This window comes from Canis lupus, chromosome 3 (genome assembly GCF_003254725.2).
Source record: "Canis lupus dingo isolate Sandy chromosome 3, ASM325472v2, whole genome shotgun sequence".
Taxonomy (NCBI): Eukaryota; Metazoa; Chordata; class Mammalia; order Carnivora; family Canidae; genus Canis; species Canis lupus.
In genome coordinates, this window is record NC_064245.1 from 36,533,144 (window position 1) to 36,540,962 (window position 7,819).

The window sequence follows — 7,819 nt, forward strand, 5'->3', positions numbered from 1 at the left end:
AGAACCTAATAACTAGTTGTATTCCAGGGAGGAGACAAACAGGGTCCCCCTGCTGTTCCACCATCATAACTCTAGCCATATTAACTCTTATTTAGATGATTGGTAGACATTCCCTAGGAATCTATGTGCCCTCAAATTTTGTTTGTTGGGAGATTTTTGATTATTGATTTATCTGCTAGTTATCAGTCTGTTCGAATCTTCTATTTCTTCCTGTTTCAGTTTTGGTGATTTACATATTTCTAGGAATTCAATCTTTTTGTACTTGTTGATGCTTGATTTGTGACCTAATATATTTATTCTGGAGAATGTCCAATGTACACTTGATAAGAATGTGTATTCTATTGCTTTAGGATGAGATATTCTGAGTATGCTTGTTAAGCCCATCTGGTTCAGTGTGTCATTCAAAGCCATTGTTTTCTAGTTGATTTTCTTCTTAATGTCTATTGATATAAGTAAGGTGTTAGAGTCCCTTACTATTATTGTTTTGTTATCAGTGAGGTCCTTTACATTTGTTATTAGTTGTTTTTATATATTTGGTTGCTCTCATGTTGGTGCATATATATTTACAATTGTTAGATCTTCATATTGGATAGTCCCCTTTTTATGACACAGTACCCTTCTTCATCTTTTGTTACAGACTTTGGTTTAGGTTGCAGTTTTTCTGATAGAAGTATTGCTACTCTGGCTTTCATTTGATGTCTATTGCATGATAAATATTTCTCCATCCCCTCGCTTTCAATCTCCTGGTGTCTTTAGGTATAAAATGAGTCCTTTAGGTATAAAATGAGTCCTCTACAAAATTTTGATGGGTCTTTTTTAAATCCATTCTGATGCCCCATGTGTTTTGATTGGAGCATTTAGTCCAATTAACTCAAAGTAATTTGTGATATTTTTGTATTTAGTGCCATTTTATCACTTGTTTTTTCATTGTTTCTGGATATTTTCTCTGTTCCTTTCTTATCTTTCTCACTTTTGGTCTTTCTTTCCCATTCAAAGAGTCCCCTGTAATATTTCTTGCAGGTCTGGTTTAGTGGTCATGAACACCTTTATATTTATTTGTCTGGTAAGCTCTATCTCTCCTCTTCTGAATGATAGTCTTGCTGGATAGAATATTCCTAGCTGCGTTTTTTCCCCTTTTAGCAACTTGAATATATCATGCCACTCCCCCTGGCTTGTCATATTTCTAAGAGAGAGCTCCAGCTAGCCTTACATATCCCTTGTAAGTTAGAGAATTCTTTTGTCTTGCTTCTCTTAGGGTGTTTTCCTTATTATTATTATCCTTATTTTGCAAATTTAGTTACAATATGTCTTAGTGTTGTCTTGCTTTTGCTGACTTTAATGGAAAGTCTCTGTGCCTCCCTTACTTGAATATTTCTTTTTTTCCCCAAGATTAGGTAAGTTGGAATATTTCCTCAAATATACCTTCCTGCTTTTCTCTCTCTTCTTCTGGGAGCTCTATGATATGAATGTTATCATATTTGATGAAATTATTGAGTTCCCTGTCTACTCCTTTAGATAATTCTCCTTTCATTCAGCCTCCTTATTTTCCATTATTTGTTCTACTATATCACTTATTCATTCCTCTTCTTTCATCCTTGTTGTCTTTACACCAATCAGTTTTGAAAACTCAGGTATTTTTCATTTCTGCCTTTTTTTTTACTTTTATCTTTGTGGTAAGAATTTCCCTGATGTTTTCCATGCTTTTCTCAAGCCCAGTGAGTATCCTTATGCTTTCAATTCCACATCAGTAATATTACTGATTCAATTAGATCTCTGGCTTGACCTTTTCTTTTCTTTTCTTTTCTTTTCTTCTCTTTTCTTTTCTTTTTCTTTTGGGATAAATTCCTCTGTCTTGGCATTTTATCTAAGTGTCTGGCTTCTTCTGTGTGATAGAAAACCTGTTATGTTTTCTGTTCTGAAAGTAATGGCTTTATGAAGAAGAGTTCATATAGTATCCAGGGCCTGGCACTTCAGGAAGAGTTTCTAGTGTGTGCTGCATGCACTGTGCTGCTATGCTCTGGCTGCTCTACCCGCCAGGCCAGCAATCTGCAGAGGCTCTCCTTGCCTTCAGAGCTTCTCCTTGCCTGCAATGGGCACTTTTTGTACCTTGGCCAGAGTGTGGTGAGTTTTAAATAAGTGTACTCTCTATGCTTGTTATATGTGATCTGATGTTACTTCCACTAGCACTGAATACTTGCATAATTCTTGTCTGTAAATGTGGTGCATGTGGGAATTTCTGCTTGTCTTTTGGGAAAGGAATCACTGAACTTGTCCTTAAGCACACTTTCCAGAGAAAAGCTGTAGCAGCAGAGTATGTGTGGCGGGGGGAGCAACAGGGGGACTTGGTATAAGTAGGGTAAGTAGTTTTGGCACTGTGCTGTTTGTTGATGTTGGTTTACAATAAGAGGTGGCAGTGGGTAATGGCACCAGCTAGCTCCCTTGTCCCCAGAGAAGGATCTTCGTGCTTGCTGCTCTCAGGGAAGCACCCCCAGAAAAGTGAATCATTTCTCCTTGTGAGACCCAGGCATTTTTCAGATTGCTATTTTCACACTGTCTCTCCACTGCTTGCCTGCCTGGAGCAGTGCAGTGTACTTTGGGCTCTATCCCAGCCAAGCATGCAGACTTTTAAAAAATATATATGTATTTTTGAAAGAGAGAGATAGAGAAACAAGTAGAGTCCATGATGAGCTTGGAGCCTGTTGTGGGGCTCAATCTCATGATGATGAGGTCAGAACCTGAGCTGAGACCAAGAGTCAGACACTTAACTGACTGAGTCACCCAGATGCCCCCTGATTATAAAACTCCAAACATTAGGGATCTGATGTGGCAGGGGCCTGAGCTGGGCATCTGGGGAGAGTCCTGCCATGTTGAGATAGAGAAGTTATGCCAGAGTGCAGGAACATGTGATTTGGAGCAAAGCAGGCTAAACAGCCAGTGTCCAGGTTAGCTGCCCTCAGCAGGTGTCTCTGTACCTATGCTGAATGGCAGGGAAGGGAAATGGTGCCAGACAGATCTTTTGTCCCTAGAGAGGTGACTCTGAGAATGCCACCTCTCACAGATGTGTGAAGATGTTTTACCTCACATCAAGAAAAATGAACCGTCTCTCCCCATGTACCTCAAGAGATATTCAGACTGCGTCATATGCCCCAGAGTTTCTTGTGTTCCTTCTCTCCAGGTATAGGACAGCACCCACAAGCCTCTCTCCCAGCCAAGCCTGCTGAAAGGTTGCAAAAACACAAAAAATCAGCCTCGTTTTCCCAGACAATGGCTTTGGAGAAGTGGTCTCCTTGTGCATTCCTCTGTATGCTCCAATCTCTCTCTCTCTCTTCACAACCAGGGCTCTCTCCCCTCCACAGAATATATAATCTTTTCCTCCCCCAAACTAGGTCTCCACACTCCCTACCATCCTTGATGTGGTCTCTTTTCTCCCTCTAGTTGTATAGTTTGTATGTCAGTCCTCAGGTCAATTTCTTGGATATTCAAAAATGATTTGATGGTTATCTAATTGGAATGAGGCAAGCCTAAGGTCTTCCTACTACACTGCCATCTTAGCTCCCCTGCCACTTCTGTGCCTTTCTGCTCTAACTTCTTCCCTGTACAATTCTTACATCGAATAGTATCAAATCTAGGTAAGAAAAAAGTTAATCACACATGTTTAGTTTGTAATGTATTATGTTGTTCACTTTCACTAAACATACAGTTAGATTATCACTAGTCATCTCAGGGTTGAAATAGTTTCTCAGAATACTTCTACTCATCCTTACCAACTCCCTCAGTCACATGATAAAAAAATTATAGGATATATTTCATTATGAGGCTGAATTTCATTTTACATGTCCTCCAGTGCCTGGTACACGATGGCATAGGAGAAGGAAGACTTACAGTGCACAGAGGCAGAAGCTAGCCTGTAATGAAAACAAATCCTTTAATCATCAACTATGTGTCACTATAAATAGAGGATTCACTTTTCTTAAAGGATTAATTAAATCAGAAGTTCTCTATTGTTAGAAAGTATACATAGAGCATACAATTTTATAAGTTGTAATTTATCACACTATTTTCTTTATCATTTATATATTTTATTGAGATTAATTGATGTATAACATTATGTAAATATAAGGTTCACTTGTTGATTTGATGCACTTATATTGCAATATGATCAGCACTGTAGCTTTAGCTAAAACCACTACCTTTTTCATAATTGTCATTTATTTTTGTGTCAATAACATTTATGATCTAGTCTTCTGGAAATGTTGAAGTATATAATACAGTAAAGTTGATCATAATAACTAATCTGTGCATTAGGTATTCAGAATTTATATATCATCTAGTTGTAAATTTACCTCAGGACCAACATCTCTCCAATTCACCTATTTACATATCAACTTGGTAGCTAATTTTATATTAAATATTGTTATTTTTCTTTTTTTTAATTTTTAATTTTTATTTTTATTTTATGATAGTCACAGAGAGAGAGAGAGAGAGAGGCAGAGACACAGGCAGAGGGAGAAGCAGGCTCCATGCACCGGGAGCCCGACGTAGGATTCGATCCCGGGTCTCCAGGATCGCGCCCTCGGCCAAAGGCAGGCGCCAAACCGATGCGCCACCCAGGGATCCCTATTGTTATTTTTCTTAAGTAGTTTCTCCAATATGGTATTATATTCAGGTCACCATAATCTAGATATACTCCTTAAGTCATTCTATTTTCAAATAGTTATTGAAAGAAAAATGGACTTTTTGCAGTTAATTTTTATTTTAAATTTGTTATGTATTATGTCCAAGAATGTGATATATCTTGTGAATGTTCCATGTATACTTGAGAATATACATGGAATTTATACATTAAATACATTTTAAATTTATACATTTAAAATTTATACATTTTAAATTTATACACTTAATTTATACAATTAAAATTTATACAGAATATAAATTTTAATAAGCCAAATTGATCAATGGCACTATTCAGGTTATTTATATTCTTATTGATTTTCCAGTTTGTTCTGAGAGAGAAGTGCTAAGTCTCCAACTATAATTGCCAATTTGTGAATTTATCTATTTTTCCTTTCAGATTCATGAGATTTTACTTCATATATAATAGAAGGTCTGTTATTAAATGCATACAGGTTTAAGATTGTTATGTGTTCTTGGAGATTTGGTTCCTTAAAATTACGTAATATCCCTATGTTTCTGTGGTAATCTCTTTTTTTCTGGGGGGGGGAGGGAGAAAGAGAGATAGGGGGAGAGAGATAAAGATAATCTTAAGTAGGCTCCATGCCCAGCATACAGCCCAACACAGGGCTTTATCTCACAACACTATGATCAGGACGAGTGAAATCGAGTCTGATGCTTAACTGACTGAGGTACCCAGGCACCCCTTTGTGATATTTATTTATTTTAAAAGATTTTATTTATTTAGTTGAGAGGAAGAGAGAGTGCACAAGTGGAAGGGAGAGACAGAGAGAGGGAGAAGTAGACTCCTCACTGAGCAGGGAGCCTGATGTGGAACTTGATTCTGAACCCCAGGATCATGACCTGAGCTGAAGGCAGATGCCCAACTGATTGAGCTATGCAGGCACCCCTATGATTAGCATTTTTATTCTGAAACCTAGTTTGATTGAAATTTCTATAGCTACTCCATATTTTTTAGTATTTTCCTTATTTAGTTTTCAAGCTATATAAATCTTTTTTTTGTTTTATAAATATGAATTTGTGTATAATTGGCCTTTCCTTCTCCAATGTCTGTTTCTTAACAGGTGTATTTATATCACTCACATTTAAAGTGTATACTGATGTAGTAAATTAAAATCCACAATCTCCCTTGCTGTTGTCTTTTTTCCTTATTTTTTTCTCTTTTTCCTACTTGTTTATTGTTTCTTGTTTTCCTCTTTTCTTTTTTTCTGGTTTCAATTGAGCATTTTTTTATAAGTCCATGTTATCTCTTCTATTCATTATTTATTCTTCTTTTTAAAAACTGTAATTGTTGTCTAGGATTTATTTTTTAAAGATTTTATTGATTTATTCATGAGAGACACACAGAGAGAGAGAGAGAGAGAGAGAGGCAGAGACATAGGCAGAGGGAGAAACAGACTCCATGCAGGAAGCCAGATGTGGGGCTTGATCCTGGGACTCCAGGATCATGCCCTGAGCCAAAGGCAGATGCTCAACTGCTGAGCTACCCATGCGTCCCGTTGCCTAGGATTTAAAATATGCATTTTAAGTAATTCAAATCTGTCATCAAATAATATTATACTACTTCATGTAATTCATGTTATTCATATTAGAACTTTATAATTATTCCTTTCTTCCATTGCACACTGTTGTCTTACAGTTTGCTTTTACATATGTTAAAACATCCAATACATTGTCACTGTTATTGCTTTAAATAACATTTTAGAGTAATTAAAAGTAAGAAAATTTTATCTTTATTCGCTCGATTTTTGATGATCTTCACCTTTTTGTGTAGAGAAAAGTTTCGAGCTATATCCTATTCCTCTGCCTGAAGAATTGTTAAGTATTTATAGCTGATTAGGTTACCTGGCAATAAATTCCTCAGTGTTTGTCTGAGACTGTCTTATTTTTCCTTTGGAAGATATATGCAGTGGATAAAGATAAAGAAATCTTGATTGACCTTTTTTTCTTTCTTTCAACATTGTTAATTCATTGTCTTCATGTGTACCTGGTTTTAGTTGAGAAGTCTGTTGTAATTATTATGCTAGTTCCTTGGTAGAAATTTATATTTATTCCCTGTTCTCACTCTCTGATGCCTTCAAGATTTTCTATTTAACTTTAGATTTCATAAGTTTGAATGCAAAATACCTTTTTAAAAAAACGTTTGTGGTATTTTTCTTTCTGTTTGGTGTACTGTGAGATCCTTCCAGAAGAGAGTAAAGTCACAGAGAGAAAGAGATGGGTAAGACAAAAGAGAGATAAGGATCTTGATAAAAGAAGATGTAAACTTTTAAATTAAGGAAGAAAACACCTTTCCCTGAAAAATATTAAAGAGAAACCAATACAATAGAGGGATAAAGAATAAGTGAAAATACAGATGCCTTTGAGATAAATTACTCAGCCAATATTTAAAGAAATGCCTTCTTTATTCACCAGTTGCAAGAACTTCATGCTCCCTATTCTCACCTAGAAAACTTCTTCGCAGGGGTTCTCTCTTCATCATCCATGTCTTCTCTTCTAGCTCCAGTTGAGAGATAACATTGTCTTTGAAGGGCTAACATCCTACTCATGAGGAAATAAAGATACAAAAAAATATTTGAAAATTCAATCAATGCCACTTAATATTTCTGCCCTCTGAAAATGGCTATAGGAAGGTGTCAGAGAGAGGCAAGATAGAGAATTTCTTCAAATCAACTCTTAAAAATAAAGACAATTTATCTGAGGCCAATTAAATTAGAAATATCATCTTGTCTTGGTGACCAACTGGATTTGAACCCATTGGTCTTTGAGACTAAATCCCAGCTGAGGGAAACCCCTGATAACTCACGACTTCTAACAACTAAGGAAATAATGATCCTTTAGTAGGAGGTCCAGTAATAAAAAGAAAGTTTTCCTTACCAGTTGAGACCAGACTCTTATAGTTCTCCAAAATCATTTCTCTATACAGAGTCCTCCGTGGAGGGTTCAGACAGCTGGCTTCAGTCTCTCTTGGTAAAGTCCACATAAACATCTTTGAATGTCAAAGGCCTCTAAAATACAAGCATATTTATACTTTATTAGGTATCTGAAAGTGTTCATAGGATAAAGGGTAAAGATGATAGTTACAGTAAACATGGAGATGTACAGAAAGTATTTTTGATAGTGCTCA

The 7,819-nt window shown here is 36.3% G+C and overlaps 1 pseudogene; it reads right to left on the reverse strand.

Moving 5' to 3' along the window:
* The window catches only part of LOC112653981 (S-formylglutathione hydrolase-like), a 31,528-nt pseudogene extending 24,350 nt beyond the window's left edge, over positions 1-7,178 (reverse strand).
* Positions 7,179-7,819: the final 641 nt, after the last annotated feature.